The sequence below is a fragment of the Protopterus annectens genome, chromosome 7.part0 (genome assembly GCF_019279795.1).
Source record: "Protopterus annectens isolate FY-2018-M chromosome 7.part0, PAN1.0, whole genome shotgun sequence".
Lineage (NCBI taxonomy): Eukaryota > Metazoa > Chordata > Ceratodontiformes > Protopteridae > Protopterus > Protopterus annectens.
The window spans coordinates 1,417,400,411-1,417,420,606 of record NC_056739.1 but is presented as its reverse complement, the minus strand read 5'-3'; positions in this window follow the sequence as shown (position 1 = coordinate 1,417,420,606).

The window sequence follows — 20,196 nt, the reverse complement described above, 5'->3', positions numbered from 1 at the left end:
AGAAAGAGATCGAGAGAGACAATATGAGAACAATTTGCTAACTTTTGTGTATGGGTATGTGTATGCGTGGGGTGGGAGGATGAACTTTTTCTATTTACTCTCAAGTCTGTAATGTTTGAAGCACTGGGTGTGTGAAAAAATACCATAGATTGCAACTGCTGCATACCTTTTTTGTCTTATAAGTAATGAAAAAGGAAAATTTTATGTTGGAACTAACTGACTGTTCTGTCAAACAAACAGAGATGGGGGTATGTATAAAGTCTATAGTTTAATCATGGTATGAACGTCCTTCCTAGTTGTTAGTAAATGTGTCACATTTTAGCCATTTCACATTGTGCAGGATAGTGCAGTATTCTGTATTTTGAAGACAGATGATTGACTACAGCTGTAGTTATTTAATGGTTTTGCTTATAGGTGTTATAGATGGTATAGTATTCATGATGTTACAAGCCTGCTCTTACAGTATTGTTTTATGCTAACTGGAGTTGATTTTGTGTGTGTGTGTGTGTGTGTGTGTGTGTGTGTGTGTGTGTGTGTGTGTGTGTGTGTGTGTGTGTGTGTGTTTGTTTGTGTGTGTGTGTGTTTCTGGGGGGATTGCTTGGCATGCCCTTCTAGGCCCTTGGACTTTAGTTGTTTTTCTGTTTCTAATGGATGAATAACTAGGGGTATGTGGTCAAACAAGTACTAAGTAACATTTTAATATTGTAACCATGATGTGAAATTCCTCACTAGTTGTTACAAATGTTCCATATTTTGCCTATTTGTTCCACCTTATGCAATAATGTAAAGGGTTCCATATTTTGAAGATGTAAAGTTGACTGTGACTGCAGTTTCTTTAATTATTTTGGAAGCTGATGTTGTGGATGTTATGGTAATGTGAAACCATACCAAACTGTTTGAAAATGAAGAAGCCTCAGCTTAAAAAAATGAAGGATTTGTAATTTAAGTTAACTCAATCATTAAAACTTCAAAGTCCTAAATTCCTTTGCTGAAACTTGTTCCTAGACAGTTATGACTGCATTATTTAAATTACACCACATCCGGAAAGTATTAACATCACGGAGTGGCTTATTGTGACCTGATATTTCAATTTCAGTTATACCCATATAGCTCAACTGTCTCTATTTTTGCAAAGTGTCTCTGATTTTGCTTCACATGCTATTCGTCTCCCTCATGACATTTTTGATTTTCTGGTAAATCACTCATGGTTATAATCAGCCAGTAATGCCAGTCATTAGAGTTTTATACTTAAAAAAATAATCCATGACTGGGTGTAGGTATAGCACCATTTATCCATTCCTGGTGTAGTTTGATCATAAGGGTGAAGCTTGAGTAGTCAGAGAACGCCAACTGTGAGAAAATCCTGATATACCTATACTCAGGAGTGAATTATTGCCATTATACAATGGCACTATTTAAGAGAGAATTTACTTACCTTTCTTAAATAATGCCTTTACTTTGTATAACAGTGCTGCAGTGTTCCTTCATGGTTTTCCTTCTTTACTGATTTACTGCCCATGTGTGTGGGACTTACATTTCTATGCTTGCACAGTACATCAGTACAGTGCAGAAAAGGCAAAAGAGAAGAGAAAATTTCTGTTGTTGTATCTTCTATCTTTTTAACTGCAGACATTTTCTGAGGGACAGTGCAGAAATACAAAGGAAATTAGGTATATTTCTGATTGTTTCGTTTTGCAGAATATAACTGATTTTTATTGTATTTTGCTCTGTTTTTAGCATATATGTATAGAGATTCTAGCCACTCAGTGGTACTTCAGTGACCAGACATTTTTCTATTGGGATATGCTTGATTTATAATGGGCACAGTGTTTAGGCTGTCCAATCAATGTGCTCAAGTTTGAATAGTAATGAGCAGCCATTGTATGATTCTTCTTATTCAAAATTACATATTAATGCAAAACTTATTTTAAATTTTTAAGTGAATTTGAGTAAAGTTTAAATTGTTTTGGATTATATCCTCCCTCCCCCATTATTTTTGGCTTTGTCCAGAATTCTAGATTAAATAACTTGAAAGATGCAGGTTCTATCCCAAAGCATTTAGATGTAATTTTTTTCTCTGTTGGTTATATTTCAGCAAAAAAGACATGAAATACTAGACGGTTCGTGTTTCTGCATTTGCTTGGTATAGTTTTTGTCTTTGTTAGAGCTGTTTTCCTTGGTTGAGGAAAACTAACATGTTTATTTCCAGTCACAGAAGTTCAATAGGTAGCACACTTTTCTTTGGTGCAGAAAGTTTTGGGTTCTAGTCACATTAAAGGTACTTGTATTAGTTTTCCAATGCTGACACTATAGTGCTGCATAAAAGGGTGTCATACTCTTGGCTGTATCATCCTTAGGATGAACATTAAACTAAGTCCCCATCTATCAGAGTTGGTGGAAGCTCAGGTTGATGAAAAAGGTCCAATGGCACTTACTAAAAAAGTATGAGAAGTTCTCTAGTCTCCTTCCCAAATTTTTTCTAGTCAGCATGAATACCACGTTGGAGCTCCTCCAAAAAGTGGCGATTGGTTTAGTGATACTAACTCAGTCAGCAAAAAAGAAATAAGTATAAATAAACAAATAAATAAATTACGGTTGTTCATATATCTCAGTTACTCAATTACTAGGCAGATTTAATAAAGTCAAAAAATGGAGGCCAGCACTTAAAGAGTAATAACTGGTTTAATGCTACTGGTAAAAAATCAGACCGGTTTCGGCAGTCAAGACAATCAAGCGTTTAAAGGGACAGTAATTAAATAACTGAATTCATTTTGAAACAAGAATATCAAGAATATAACAAAAATATATTCAAGAATATATATATATATATATATATATATATATATATATATATATATATATATATATATATATATATATATCAATCAAAAATTAAAAGATCACAAATGGCCATTAAGACCTGGGGAAAATAATGCCCCTAACTTGACTATCCAACTTTTTTCTTTGTCATTTAATATACTGTGCCACCCTAGTTTGTGTGTTCTATCTCCCCATATTTTGTCAATAATGCAAAAATGAAAAGTGGCTGTTTTATGAACACATACGTGTCTGTACAGTGCATATTAATGTTATATTCTTGATATTCTTGTTTTGAAATGCTTGATTGTTAATGAAGTTGGATGTATAAAAGGAAATAATTACTGAGATGGACAAATCACTGATGAAGGCAAAGACTGCCGAAACAGGTCTGATCTTTTACCAGCAGCATTAAACCAGTTATCACTCTTTAGCTTCTGGCCTCTATTGTTTGACTTTATACATATTGTTTGGCCTGGTGCACCTGCCTTACGTGCAAAGTCTGTTCTGGGTCCAGATTTAATAAAGCCTACATGATAGCACACTGTTTTAGACTCAGTAAGTGGCTTTTAGATTCAGTAAGTGGCTTTACACAGTATGTAGAGCCGCACAAACAAGTTAAACAGCATGCCATGCTAATTACAATATAAACAGCTGAACTGTACACTAATCAACCAATCCAAGATGGAGGAGGTTTTCAACAAGCTATAAAGCAACTGCATAGACCCAGTGCTGGTTTTCCCTGTGAATTTCAAAACCTATTGGAATACAGCCATGGAAAGGAGTCTACACAGAAACAACGTTAGGGGCTGCTGTTGCTTTAATTCATGTGTATGTGCAACAGGCTGAAGTTTATGCTGCTGCTGCTGCCAATAGACCAAGGCCAAGAAGGAGAAGAGTTTTCATACACCATTTAATTCACCACAATCTGCATGATGTGGGAATTGTAGAGCACTACAGGCTGGATAGAGACACACTACAAGAACTCTGCAACCTCTGTCATCCTCACCTCAGAGCCAGGTCAAACCAAGGGGATATACACACACACACACACACACACACACACACACACACACACACACACACACACACACACACACACACACATATATATATATATATACACCAGTCATAATATCACATAAAGGTATAGCAGTGTCCCTCCTATCACTTCCAGCAGATGTTACACTGTCAAGACAGTGTGTGTGTTTACCCTCATAAAATGCAGACATGCCATAATAGTTGTACAAGTGTGTTTGTGCAGAGCCCTCTCTGATCAAAATCTCATATATTATGTCAGAGACACAGGATTACTGGTGGTATTGTTCTGATATTGTCCTTGATTGTGCAGGCTTCTTTTAATGTTGTCCATGAGCCTTTACCTGTGTCCTATTTGCTGGAGACGTCTGCTGAGATGACATACATATTCAGGCAAATCAGTTTGCACAGCTTCGTAAAATACACCCTACTTCAACTGGATATGACATCTCTGATAGATGTCCTCTGCATTGTTCATGTAAGAATGCTTATCTCACACAGACATCTTCCCCATTGTTATGTCACCTTGTGTGACAGTCACATAATACAGATTAGAACTGTGCAGTCCCTACTGTACCATATCGACATGTGATTGGTGTTGCTGCTACAGCTTTCTTCCATTGACATGCCCTCATCTGCTGTACATTAGGTTGTTTCACCTGTCCTCTTTCCCTGTGCTCATTCCTACAATTCATCTGTGTGTCCCTATTGAATACACACTCTTTCCCTGAGTGTTTATTTTACATGGCTGTCCATGTACAATTGCAGTTAATTTACACAACATCAGTACAGAATGTCAGGAATGGGATTTCACAATCCTGTGCTATGTATACACTCTCCTGTACTGTGTTTGGATCATGTACATAACTATCATATGTCTCAACTCTCCAAATGTTTGCAGTATGTCCAGAATTTTGCCTTATAGCTTTTGGTCTGTTCCTTATAAAATTTGTGGTTTTCTGCCATACCACAGAGATGATCTCAAGAGTGATGTCACTAAATAATTACATACATTTGAGTTTTAGACTTCAAATCCTTCAGAAAATGTATCTTAACACAAACCTTGGGGGAATTCAGTAAAATCCACATGATTTTATTAATAGTGTTTATTAGTGTTTAGATTCAGTAAACATCGCTTAGCGGCACACCAGCATGCACAAACAGGGAAACTTCTATGCAATGCACCTTTCCACATAAGCAGGTTAAACTTATGCAAATTAGCCAGGTGGAGCAATCCAGCAAGCCAAAAGTCATCTGTGTAGATTCTGTGTCCTTGTTCGTAATGTATGCAGAAAATGTCCATGTACTGGAGTCTACATGGCAGAAGGAGATGTAAAAGCGCTAAGCATACATTGTGGATTTCTGAAAAAGGAAGAGAATATGTAAAATTAAGAATAATTTTTTTAAGTAATTTTCATGTTTGCACTATGCTCTGCATTGTGCAAACATGCTTAACACAAAAATTTAAAAAAATTGTAAAATAACATCTATAGTGTAGTTTACACAAATGTACTGTCATATATTTTTGCATCGGGCCCATACATTGGTCCATTTGTGCTGTTACCCACCTTACACTGCTAAAAACATGTAGTTTTCAGGCTGTCAGCACAAATATGTATGCAAATGAGGTGCACTTGCTGAATAGCTAAAAAGAACAACCGAGTCTGCATATCCACTTTGTGTAGGCTTCTACACGTTGTTGATATTTCCACTGGATGTGGATGACATATGGGGGGGGGTGTCCTGTTACTTTTAGGATTTTTTAGTGCTCAGCTTGCATGTTTGCATGGCATACTGCATAGCTTAGCGTGTTCATGCAAACAGACTACCCACGTGACAGTGATGATGTAGGCATCTATCAATTAAAACCGGATATATTCAATTAATAATATATGTTTTTGTATAAGCTATGCTGCATGAGGCAGCACATATCGCCACATAATGCAATAAAGCAGGGCCTTTAAATCATGTCAGTTACATCCTAGGCAGGTAAGCTGCATCATAATTATCCAATCCCACATGGCAGACCTGCAACAGAACTGCATAAAGTATGCATACATCCTACATTCTGATTTTCCCTCAATACTCTGAACCACTAGAGTAGATACTTGGCAATTTTAACTGAGATATTTCTAGGGGCTGCTACAGCTATTCTACATCTGTATGTGCTAGATGCTGAAGTCAATGTTGCTGGTGCTGCTGACAATAGACCTAAGCAAAGAAGGAGAAGAGTGTTCAGGCCCAGGGTAACCTGCTAGGAGCTACATGAGCTAGAGATTGTAGAGCGCTACAGGACGGACATGGAGATATAATAACAGCACAGTGAGCTCTGCCACACTCAACTCAGAGCCAAGGCTAACAGAGGGGAACCCATGCCAGTGTAAGATATGTGTAGCCCTTTGGATACTAGCTACAAGTACTTTTCAAAGACCAACTGGGGACATGATGGGGGTGTCACAAGCATCTGTATCCAGGATACTCCACCAATTTCTGTACGCTATGCTTCCACGTGCCAGTGAGCACATATGTTTTCTCCTTGACCCTGAGGTGAAGGTCAGCAATATGCAACACTTCTACAGTGTAGCACGCTACCCTGAATTACTAGGTGCCATAGATTTCACTTATGTACACATCAAGGCACCACCTGATGAACAGGGTAGAATCTACGTTAACCGCAAGGGATACCACTCTATTAACTGCCAGGTTGTGTGCAATACCTAGGGGATTATCATGAATGTGTGTGCTGGCAACCCTGGAAATTATCATGACTCCCATATCTGCACACATCACAGCTGTACTCTATGCTTTCTAGGGGGCACATCCCACAGGGCCACTTACTGAGGGATGCTGACTACACCCTGGAACTGTGGATGATGACACCCATCAGAAATCTACACACACACTCATGGAAAAATGTTATAATGAGGCACACTCACAAACAAGGAAAATCATAGAGCATGTGCTTGGGCTTCTGAAGTCACAATTCTGGTGCCTCAGTATATCTGGTGGAGTCATGTAGTATAGTCCAGTCACATGTGCACAGATATTCATAGTATGTGCTATGATACACAATCTGATCCTGCATAAATAGCTGCAGCAGGATCTGCAAAGGGAAGGTATACACAGCTTCCCACCAGTGCCTAGGTCACCACAGCAACAGTCACAGGAGCACTCGAAGGAGGAACCCTCTGTTGATGTCCCTGTAGGCAGATGTAGATGTGCTCAGTACACCCTGCCTTTGGTTAAGAGACAATCCGTAGCACATTCACTGACAACCTAGGGACCTAGGGACTAGCACCTTACTCCTACTCGCATACTGATATTAAAATTGATGCCAGTCAAATCACACATTCTGTACCTATCCATGTATTGCCTGTGTACTGCTTGCATCAGACAGAGTCAGCCCTGAACTACAGTTGTGTCAACTGCTGCACTTGCAAAGTAAGCCAATAACCTACACAGAAGTATAGTGGATTGTTATGTTATGTCATTGTAGCTATGGACCGGGTACATTATGCAGGCAACTATACTGGGCTATTTGGACAGAAATTACATCCACATGGAACTACAGACACCCTTTCCACTAACATGTCTCCATTTGTATTAGGTAGACCTCATGCATGGAATATTCATGCAATCCTACTACAACAGATTGCTGGTACATCATTCAAGGGACATGTTAGAAAGTGATGTTAAATGATAGTCAGACTAGTGTGTGTCCTAACAAAACATGGGCTTTTGTACCCCCACCCCTCAAAACAGCAGTTTCACCATGTAACTGCCATAACAATAAATGATCTATGCTGTATGAGCATTTCACGCAGTTAGTATACCACACAGCATCAGGACAGTAATGTACAGTTTGAACTTACATTTTATGTGTTAGGGAACTGCAAATAGCAAAGGACATATTTCCGCAGGTGATGGTATGATGAATTATCCCCTGTCTGTCAAACAGCTTCTGTGGCTCAAAGGACTAAGGCAGGTAGCTTGGGTAATGGTGTTCAGGGATCTAATCCAGAGATACACAGATATTTTGCATGTAAGGAGTAATAAGTATTGTTTTACAGGCTGTAACTCTGTGTGTGCTATACTAGTATTAACCTGTTTCACATATCAATTACACATTTGCATCTGCTCCGCATATATAAGGCCTATTTAAAAAGTTTTAGGTAATATTGGGTAAGTCATTATCAGAATTGTAGAGGCTGGGGCTTGAAACCATATATCAGCATGCATATGTTGAAAATAGATCTAGTACCACCTGTAACATGATGTACTATGACAATATAATAACAGTTATGAATGAAAAATTGTGCCACAATGTAATTTATATAGATTTGGCAGGGCCATACACAAAACACTGGTCAATAAATTAGAACTGATGTGCTTTTGATAAGATGGGTAGCTGCATGGCTTATATATAGGACATGGGAAGTCTCATACAGCAATTGGACAAGTGAAATTCTTGGTTACAGTCAAGGTGTCCCACAGTGTCAGTTCTAGGCCCAGACTTGTTTAGGTTTGTCATTTTCATCTGAGTTGTTCTACAGGCTATGCAGGTGACTTGAAATTGGGTATACTGATTACATGTGTTACAGATGGGGCATGCCTGCTAAATAACTTGACTAAATTGAGCATTTGGGCATAGGAACATAATACTTTGATAAACACATCAAAAAGCAAGCATATGAGATTTGGAAGACATGAATAGAAAGGTGAATATTAAATACAGCATACAGTGATTGAAGCTGTAGATTCATTTATGGACCTGAGTATATAGGTAGATCCAGCTCTGAGTTTTTCTAGTCATATCATAATCCCGGGCTGGAGTACAGTTAGGTGTGGGCTGCAGTCAGTTTATGTGTGTGTGTGTGTGTGTGTGTGTGTGTGTGTGTGTGTGTGTGTGTGTGTGTGTGTGTGTGTGTGTGTGTGTGTGTGTGCGCTGTGCAGTGTTTCGTAAACATAAATAGGTAGTGCTACTATTCTTGCTGCATTCAAGTTGGTGTGTGTGGATGTTAGTCAGAGCATTTTATATCAGCCTATGGGATCACAGGATCATTGCAGTTTACAAGGCTAATGGCCCTAGGGCCATTACAATCCTAGCCAAGTTCTTATCCTTATTTGCATGATCGATCATATTACCCCTGTCCAAGAGGGACACAGGTGGAACCCCTGCAGTGTATAAGACTAGATAGGGAGGGAGTTCTAATCTCACTCCAGCCAAGTGGGTGTTTGTGTGTGTGTGTGTGTGTGTGTGTGTGTGTGTGTGTGTGTGCTCATGTGCTGTACAGTGTTTTGTAAACATAAATAGGTAGTGCTACTATTCTCACTGTATTCAAGTTGGTGTGTATGGATTTTAGTCAGAGCATTTTACATCAGCCTATGGGATCATAGGATCATTGCAATTTATGAGGCTAATGGCCCTATGACCCTTGCAATCTTAGCCAAGTTCTGACACTTATTTACATGATCAGGACATATTGCCCCTGTCCAAGAGGGGCACTGGTGCAACCCCATAGTTAAATTACGATCACCCATCTAATTGTACAGATTGCATCTGAAAAGGGCCATCGAGGTGGTCTGTTTGACATGAAGGGGGAGTCTCTTCCAAAGGTGTGTTAAACTCTGTTAGACAAATCACTTCCTCCAGCAGGTTTTATTAATGTCACATACCAAGTTAAGTTCTTTACAGCAATTAATCCGTGTACCATTTGACTTACGCATATGCTGCATTTCCAATAAAGCAGGGTCACAGCTTGCCTTGTATGCAAGGCAGAGATCACCTCTGAGTAGTCTGTATGACACACACTAAAATGACAGTGATTTCAGATGATCCCCACAGGACAGATGCTGATCACTTGAATTTCCCTTGTGAGGAACCTTTATGGTGTCTCCAATTGCCGTAGGTGCTTGAAAAGGTACATACCAAAAAGGCCATTGCACTCAAATATTGGTCAGATGAGGGAAGAGTGCATGGAAGGTATAACTTCTTCTTTTCTGGAGACAATGCCCTCCCTTATGACATGAGCAAGATAGCATGCCCTTTTTACCACTGTGGAGACATGGTGACTTAAGGTAAGGTAGCTGTCAACCTGTGTGCCCAGGTCTCACCCCTGATTATGTACCTAAGATGTTACTATTGATGTGGTACTTAGCAGGATCATCACTGTTACTGAAAAAAATGATAATATATGTGTGTGTGTGTGTGTATATATATATATATATATATATATATATATATATATATATATATATATACACACACACACACACACACACTGAGTTTAAGGCCCTGGCTTTGGCAACAAGCATTTGTTCATGTAAGACCCTGTTGTAGGATGCTGACATAATTTGGAGATTCTATGACTGCTCCCAGTTTGCAAGTATCAGCAAATCTTGTCAGCCGCAGACATTTACTTTGTGCTTGCACTTTGGAGAAATGGCTTACAAACAGTAGAGGACCCAGCACTAAACCCTGTGGAACACCACTGATTACAGCTCTACCACTGGAGGTGGATTCTCCTCTTTTGACTGTATGAGTTCTATCAGTGAGCCAGTTAATGACCCCCTCTAATGATACAAGGGTTGATGTCTAGCTGGGTGAGTTTTTCAATGATGCCTGAGGAGGTGATGGTGTCAAACACCTTGGTTAAGTCCAGATAGGCTGTATGTACAGATTTCCCAACATCCTGGTCTTAGTAACTGTCTCAAAGAAGTCCACCAGGTTTAACAGGCATGATCTCCCTTTGATAAATCCAAACTGTGAAGGGTCAGCTGTTTGGAGATTACCAATATCTGTACTGATAAGGTCCATGATGATTTGCCCAATTACCCTGCAGCTATAGCTAGTTAGGCTAATAGGTTTATAACTCTCAGGATCAGTTGATGCACTACCTCTGTGCAAGGAAATAACAGTGGCTGTTTTCCAGTCTGCTGGGACAAAGCCAATGGTTACACTGTGATTGCAAAGAGTTCCCAATGGTGTTATTAATCCATGTTGTAATCTATGTAGGATGCATCCCAGGGTGTTATCATGTCCCATAGATGCTGTGTTATTGTCCTAAGTGAGGCCATTTTCAGCCTGCTCTTTAGAGATACAAGGTAGGGGACAGCTGGTAGGGATGTCATAGGGTACGTGTGGTGGGGACAGGAGAGTGAACTTTTCACAGAACCTGTCAGCCAACAGGTTAGCTATGTCTACAAGCTCAATATATATGGTATCATTAACTATGAGTTTGGCACAGATCTGGGCCTTTCCTTTTAGGCTACAGAGAAGCATAATTTGGGCCCATACTTTGTTGTGGAGGACTTCGCAACAATTGTTATTTGCTTGTTTATGCGAAGGAGGGAGTGTTTCCAGTTTAGGGGGCTCCTCCCTCAACTGTTACACAGCAATTTTGTCCTCTTATTGTAAAGCCTGTTAATGGCAGTTGTTCACCAGGCAGGTTTGCTCTTCCATGAGAACCTTGTTTAGCTCCTATCAGGTACAGCTGAGTCAAAGCAGTTATACAGATGTTTGTATAAAGCATTGGGGTAGAGCTCAGCATAGTTGCCAGTTCCATTTGAGGGGGGAGGTGCAGTGAAGCTATGTATACCATCCCATAGGAGGTTAGAATTTGTTTTGGTGAATTTTTTTAGTTTATTTGCTGGAAGGGAAGGAGTGTGTGTGTCAGGTGTGATACTTTGAATGAGGCCGATTTGTGGTTAGATATTACCAGGTTGGACCTCACATTGGGGGTGCTACAGTTGTCCCACATATTGGTAAGTACATGATCCAATATGTTGGCTCCCCTTGTGGGGGCATCAACCAAGTGGTCCAGGGCATTGGATTTAATGAAGCTGAGTAACTTTTGGGCAAATGAGTTTGACCACAAGTAACCTACCCATTATATGGGTAGTTAAAGTCACCCAAAACCGTTGTGCTTGGATGTATTTTGATAGACTCAAGTAGATCCAAATGGACAGAGTAGATATCCTGATTCATGGAGGGGCTCCTGTAGCTGGCAGTGACTTGAATAGGTGACATATAAACAGTCACTAGGTCCTGAAGTGTATCCAGGGAATCATATTGTTTAACCAATATGGATGTGTATGTATCCTTAATGAATATTTATGTACCACCTCCATTAGTCTGCATGCCTTCAGTTTGAAGTCTGAACTTGTAGAAGGAGGTGCAGCCTGGTATGGCTGTGGTGCTCTCCACAACCTTGAACCATGTCTCTGTGACTGCACAAATGTTTGCGTCTGGTGAGGACAGCTTCCAGTGAATGCAGTTTCATGTTGACACTCCTAGAATTTAACAGCATAACCTTCATGTTGTTTGTACATGGGGTTTTACACTGGAAATTTTGTCCTTGAGATACCACCTAAAAAGGGCATTATGGGGGTAGAAAGAGTCTTGGCTAGTTGTCAAAATCCCAGGGGTGACAGATGAAGACCATCTCTGTCAAAGCACCGAGGTCTGTTAAGCATGTCATCTCAGGCTGACAGATAGTGGATCCCCTTAGAATGACACCAGACATTAAGCCAATTATTGAAGTCAATCATTTTCTGTTTTTATTGAGGCATCATCCTAGGTGAAGCTAAAATGCAGCTGCAGACCAAGGGCATACCGGCCTGAGACACATAGTCCGAGAGCTCAGTTATGTCTCTTTTTTCATTCATGTAGTCCATTAAGGTATGTCTCATGCCGTACATACCAACAGGAACTATGATGTAGTCATAACAGTACCTGTTGTTGATAGACTTGAGTGCAAGTGTGATATAGTTCATCCTGGCACCTCACAGACAGCTGACCATGATCTTTCCCTTACATAGTCTGGTGAGAGGAAATCAATATGTCTTATGATGTAATCACCTATGATGAATATGCTTGATTTTGTGTTTTGCCTTAAGGGTTTGAGCAGTGAGACAGTGATGTGTAACCTATTATGTGTACTGTTTTCTGCAAAAGTAGTATTATGTGTAGCGTGCTTGCATTTGTGTTTGTGAGGTATCTGGTGTTTAGTTATGTTTCTGGTAAGGACCTCCACACATGCGGTTATGTGTGATGTGGATTTGGGTGGAGTAGGAGGTGAGTTGTGCATGTTGGCAACCCACTCATTGTCATATGTATGGAATAGTGTGTGAGAGAGCATGGATTCAAGGTTTTTAATATAGTTGCATCTGTCACAGGTTGCGTTTGTGTGGAGTAGGAGTACAGGATTGGGAGTGCTGTCCACATCTCTTCGACAGTCATTGATAATGCCATTAGCAATAGATTATCACTTGTATATACATCACAACAGGCCATGGTTAGGCAGTGGCCTGACAGATGCTTAAATGTAACATGTTATTACCTTTATGGTGTCATTCTCATGTAAAAGAGTACCTGACAATGTGGGATAACATAGTAGATTGATTACACTGCTTTGCCAGGCTTGTGGCATTTGCATGAACCATAATCCTGTTATTAGGGAGGGTCACAATAGCATACTTACAAATGTGACAATGTACAACTCCAGAAAAGTAAGGGTCATGCTGCTACACCCTTGAGGTTCACAGCCTCAAACACACTCTCTGTATGCACTCTTTGCAGTGAAGATGTGAATGTCTGTGCATGCATGGAAAACATGTTCAACTTTGCAATAATTATGTTGCCCTTGCAAGTCTGCAATGCCTGTCAAACAACCCAACAGCAAATGGTTGTTATGTGAAATGATTTGGGAATACAGTTTTATGTTCTGTGAGCATAAGTGTACAGTATGACATACCTAGGGCATGTTGGACGGACAGAAGCATTGCCCAAAGGTGGTCACTCCTCTGCAGTAGTCCTCACACCATTTCACAAAGATCACCACCATTACACTGTTGAAGGGCAGACTGCATGAATTCCTGTGAAACTGTTACCCAACACTATGTAGCTTGCTAGAGCAACCTTGGATGTCTATGTCACCTGACATTGAACATTATTTTGTGATGAAGCAACTGTAATTCTAATCACCATCAGATCAGTACCTTTGTCAAATCCTACAAGCTTGAGAATCCAAGGCATAATACATACAAAAGTCAAATGATCGGTCTCATTGCTAATCAAGGCATCTACCTGGAAAAGGCTACAAACTGCCTACAGAGCCTTGCATCATCTGGGACAAGTGTGTGGATCAACAAACATGCTGTGCCCTGCTTCTTATCCTCAGCTTTGTGCTGACATTTTGCTTCTGGTGAGAAAAAAGAACAGGAGCTTTGTATCCCAACAGAGTGTGGCCATGGTGAGACCAGCATTGGTAGTAGCCAGGCAGCAGCAATTCAGGTGACTCCCCCTCTATTCACCAGTCTTTATAAGGTAATAGTTTGTCTTCAGTAAGCACTGCTTGATTAGTGTCTAACTTCAGCATAATTGCCAAAATACTCCATCCTTAGCATTACAGGGTGTATGTATTAGTGTCCCCTCCAGTATTTGCCAAAGCTCTGTACAGACTCAGACACCTTGAGTGACATTTTTCTTGGAAACCATAAAGGAATTAACTCCAGAAACCAACTTGCGCACAGGACAACCAGCATGCAGTGACAAGCACTGTCCCCATAGTTGCGGAACAGATACTCGGGACATTGAGTGATACTCTCAATACAACTGTTTAATCAATAGAAAAGGATATGTTGCCATGGACATGATGTTTCCCACTGTGACCTTTACCACCTTGGTGGGTATGAGCATCCTGAGGCAATGCAGAAGTCATGTCATGTTACTGACAACTACTTCATTCTCAAGCAAACTGATATGGTATGTGAGAGATGTATATACACAATGCCACTGGAGACAAACCGCTCACATAAAAGTACTCCTAATGTCATTAAGATAGTCAGTGGTACACACACACTGCACCCATAACACAAAATTCAAAGCAAACATGACCTGAGTCACTGACATGCAACCTTCATAAATCACAAAGACCTCATGGAGAAAGTCCAGATAACAAATACCCTCAGCAGCCCCATATCCACTCTGTAAAAACAACACACATATCAACACATAGAGCTATATATTATGGAGGTCCAACCTATAAGCCCATAAGGCAAGCCAACAGACAATCTAGCATTCTAGTTATCACAGATGTCATTGTGAGACACACTGATGTCCCTCTCATCAAGCTGAGTAAGGAGAAATGCACGGTCACTTGCTTATCAGGGGCTCTGATCCACCACATTATGTACGCACTCATGTCATTGAACAACAAGTAGCACAAACTCAACATGTCAGAGATGCAACTATATTAACAGCTTGGAATACATGCTGTCTTACACATCAGTCAGTACATATGACAATGAACAGGTTGTCACCATGGACACCTCACCTCCCACTTCAGCCAAACCCACATCACAAATATCTACATATGTGGAGGTCCTCACCAGAAATATACATAAACACCAGAGACCTCCCAAACATAAACATAAGCATGTTACACATAATACGTCCACTACAGAATGCACCATACATGATAGTTCTTGCTCCAGTCTCTCGTCTGTCAGGCTGTTAAGGTAAAACAGTAAAACAAGCACATTAGTCATATGGGATTCCATTGTGAGACTCACAGATGTCCCTCTCATCAGGCTGGATAAGGAGGAAGTCACGGTCAGCTGTCTGTCAGGTGGCTTGATCATCTATATCACACATGCATGCAGTATCCCAAAGCAGGTACCATTGTGACTCTGTCATAGTCCATGTTGGTATGAATGACTTGAGATGTACCTCTCTGGAGTATATAGAGAGACATGACTGACTGTTGGACTATGTGGCTCAGGCAGGTTTGCCCCTAGCCTTAAGCTGCATTTTACCTTCACCTAGGATAATGCCTCAATACAAATGGAAAATGATTGATCTCAATAATTACCTCAGTTTCTGGTGTCATTCTAAGGTGATACAGTATCTGTTAGCCTGGGATGACATGATCAGCAGACCCTGATGCTTTGCCAGACATGGTCTTCATCTTTCACCCCTGGGATTTCGGCTACTGACCAAGGCTCATGCCTCCTCCATAATGACCTTTTTAGGCAGTGTCTCAAGGACAAAATCACAGATGTGAAAACTACATATTACAACAACCTCAAGCTTATGCTGCTAAATGCTAGGTGTCTTAACATAAAACTGCACTCACTGGAAGCAGTCCTCACCTTGGAAGACTTACACATTTGTGCAGCCATGGTGACCCGGTTCACAGCTGTGGGCAGCTCCTCAACCATATCGCCAATACCTCCTTCCACACGTTCAGACCACAAACTGAAGGCATGAAAATTGAAGGAGGCGGTGTTTCCATAGTCATTATAGATGAATACACATCCAGATTGGTTACACAAAAGGATTCACTGGGAGCACTTCAGGTGCAATTAACTGATGGTAAGACACATATTCAAGTCATTGCCAGCTACATGACCCCCTCTGTTGGTCAGGACAACCACTCTGCCTATTTGGATCTACTTGAGTCTATCAACATACATCCAAACACCCTGACTTTGGGTGATTTTAAATACCCATCCATTGACTGGGTGAATTACTTGTGCTGTAACTCACTTGCCCAAAGGTTCCTCAACTTCATTCATTCTAATGCACTGGACACCCCCACAAGGGGTGCCAACATCCTGGATCTGGTGCTTAGCAATATGGAGTGCCACTCTAGCAGCCCCACTATGATGTCTTTCCTAGTGAGATCTAACCACAAGTCAGACCCATGTGAACTAAGTATCACATGGCCCCCCACCATCAAATAAACTAAAACACTTCTCCAAATTATCTAATTACCTCATATATGATGGTATAAATAGCTGTACTGCACCTTCCCCTCAGATGGAACTGGAAGCTATGGCCAGGTCTACACCAGTGCATCATACAAACACCTGCTTAACTGCATTGACTCGGCTATACCTGATAGGACCAAAACAAGCTTTGCAAGGAAGAGTAAACCTGCCTGGTGGACAACTGCCATTAACAAGGTTTACAATAAGGGGAAAAATAGCTGTTTACGAGTAAAAGGGAGTGAGTCATAAACTGGAAACACTCCCTATGCATCTTAAACAAGCCAATGAAAGTTCTTGTGAAGTCCTCAAAAGCAAATTATAAATTCAGATTAGCTTCCCCTACAAAGGACAACCAAACAGTGTCATTTAGTTACATCTGTCACCTAAAAGGACAGGGACAGATCTGTTCTGAACTGCTAGTTAATTATAGCACATATACTGAGCCTGTGTACATAGCTCACCTGTCAGCTGACAGGTTCTGTGAATACCTTAACCCCCTGTCCCCACCACATGTACCTCATGACATGCACATCACCTGTCCCCTACCTTGTATCTCTAAAGAGCAAGTTGTAGATGCCCTCTTTTAGGCCAAACACACAGCATCTATGGGACTTCATAACATCCCAGGCTGCATCCTACATGACCTCCAACAGACATTAGCAACACCATTGGGTACACCTATGAAATGTAGTCTAAGCACTGGCTTTGTCACAGATGAATGGAAAATGGCCACCATTATTCCCTTGCAGAAAGTTGGTGCTTCCAGTGGCCACAGGAAATATATAGCTATTAGCCAGACTAGCCTTATCTGCATGAACATGGAGTGAATCATCATGGACCTTATCAACAAAGATATAGGTAAGCTCCAAACAGCTGCCCCTAGTCAGTTTCAGTTTGTCAAAGGGAAATAATGCCATTGAAACATTGTGCAATTCTTCAAGACAGTCAACAAAGACCTGGATGAGGTGAAATCTGTGCATACAGCCTATCTACATTGGATATAAAAAGTGTACACAGCCCTCTTAAAATGCCAGGTTTTTGTGATATGATAAAATGATACCACAATAAATTATTTCAAATCTTTTCCCACCTTTAATGTGACCAAAAAGAAACAAATCTGTTAGAGGAATAAATATAAAAGATAAAAAAATGTACCATAACCTGGTTGCATAAGTGTGCACACTCTTAAACTAATACTTTGTTGAAGCACCTTTTGATTTCATTACAGCATTCAGTCTTCTTGGGTACACACCTGCCATCAATTAAAGAGACTCTGATTAACCCCAAATAAAGTTTAGCTGTTTTAGTAGGATTTTCTTGACATTTACTCAGTTTCCTGCTACAGCAAAAGCCATGGTTCGCAGACAGCTTACAAAGGATCAAAGGGATCTCATTGTTGAAAGTTATCATTCAGGAGAAGAGTACAAAAAATGTCCACAGCATTGAATATACCATGGAACACAGTGAAGACAGTCAACAAAAAGTGGAGAACGTACGGGACAACAGTGACGTTGCAAAGAAATGGATGTCCCTCCAAAATTCATGAAAAGATAAGACAAAAACTGGTCAGGAAGGCTGCGAAGAGACCTACAGCAACACTGAAAGAGCTGCAGGAATTTCTGGCAAGTACTGGTTGTGTACTACATCTGACAACAATCTCCTATATTCTCCTTATATCTGGCATATGGGGTAGGGTTGCAAGATGGAAGCCTTTTCTTACAGAGAAAAACATCCAGGCCCAGCTAAAATTTGCAAAACAATACATCGTCTCCCAAAAGCATGTGGGAAAATGTGTTATGATCTGACGAGACCAAGGTTGAATTTTTTGGCCACAATTCCAAAAGGTACGTTTGGCACAAAAACAACACTTCGCATCACCAGAAGAACACCATCCCCACGATGAAGCATGGTGGCGGCAGTATCATGCTTTGGGGTTACTTTTCTTCGGCTTTAGTCAAGGTAGAGGGAATTATGAACAGTTCCAAATACCAGTCACTTTTGGCCCAAAACCTTCAGGCATCTGCTAGAAAGCTAAAGATGAAGAGGAATTTCACCTTTTAACACGACAATGACCAAAGCATGCATCCAAATCAACAAAAGAATGGCTTCACCAGAAGAAAATTAAAGTTTTGGAATGGCCCACCCAGAGCCCAGACCTAAATCCAGTAGCAAATATGTGGAGTGACCTGAAGAGGGCTGTGCACAAGAGATGCCCTCACAATCTGACAGATTTGGAGCACTTTTGCAAGGAAAAGTGGGCAAATATTGCCAAGTCAAGATGTGCCATGCTGATAGACTCCTACCCAAGAAGACTGAATGCTGTAATTAAATCAAAATGTGCTTCAACAAAGTATTAGTTTAAGGGTGTGCACACTTATGCAACCAGCTTATTGTGTTTTTTTTTTTTTTTATATTTTTCCCCTAACAGACTTGTTTGTTTTTCAATTGAATTGTATAGGTTATAGGTCACATTAAAGCTGGGAAAAGTTTTGAAATTATTTATTGTGGTCTCATTTTTTTATATCACAAAATCCTGGCATTTTAACTGGGGTGTGTACACTTTTTATATCCACTGTAGATGTAGCCAAGGATTTTGACACTATCCCCCACTCAGGCATCATTGACAAAGTCACCCAGTTAGGTATTAATTCTTATATCATTAAATGGGTCGCTAACTGGCTCAGTGATAAAACCCACAGAGTGAAAATAGTGGAATCCACCTCCAACAGCAGACTTGTAACTGGTGTTGTTCCACAGGGATCTGTCCTAGCACCTATACTGTTTAGAATGCAGTTCTCCAAAGTACAAGCTAAAATTAAAGACCTGTGTCTGATAAAGTTTGCTGATGACTGCAAACTGGGAGCAGATATAGAAGCTCCAGATGATGGCAACATCCTACAAGAGGGTGTTACAAACACACACACACACACACACACACACACACACACACACACACACACACACACACACACACACACACACACACACACACACACACACACACACACACACACACACACACGATTGATGCCAAACCCATAACCATGACTTCAATACAACAAAACTGTATTAACATCCCTTTCAGTAAGTGCGATGGTCCTGCTAACTCACATATCAATAAAACAACCCTAGGTATGCACTCACTGGTGAGAGACCTGGACACGCAGGTTGAGAGTAATCATATTTTTGATCACCATATCTCCACAGTGGTAAAAAGGGCATTCTGTATTGTTCATCTCATAAGTAAGGTCATTGCACCCAGAAGAGTAAAAGTAGTTATAATCTATCTGTACTCACCCTTCATCAGGCTAATAATGGAATAGAATATCCCTGTTGGTATGCACCTTTGCAAGCACCTGCAACAGCTGGAGAGACCACAAAGATTCCTCACAAGGATAATTCAAGGTTTTCAACATCTGTCCTATGTGGATCATCTGAAATCACTGTCACATTATTCTGTTTCATGCAGATTACTCAGAGGAGATCTATGCCTTGAATATAAGGCAATCTGTTACCAGGCTTTATTGGAAATGCTGCATATCCAGATATCAAATGGTACACGGGTTG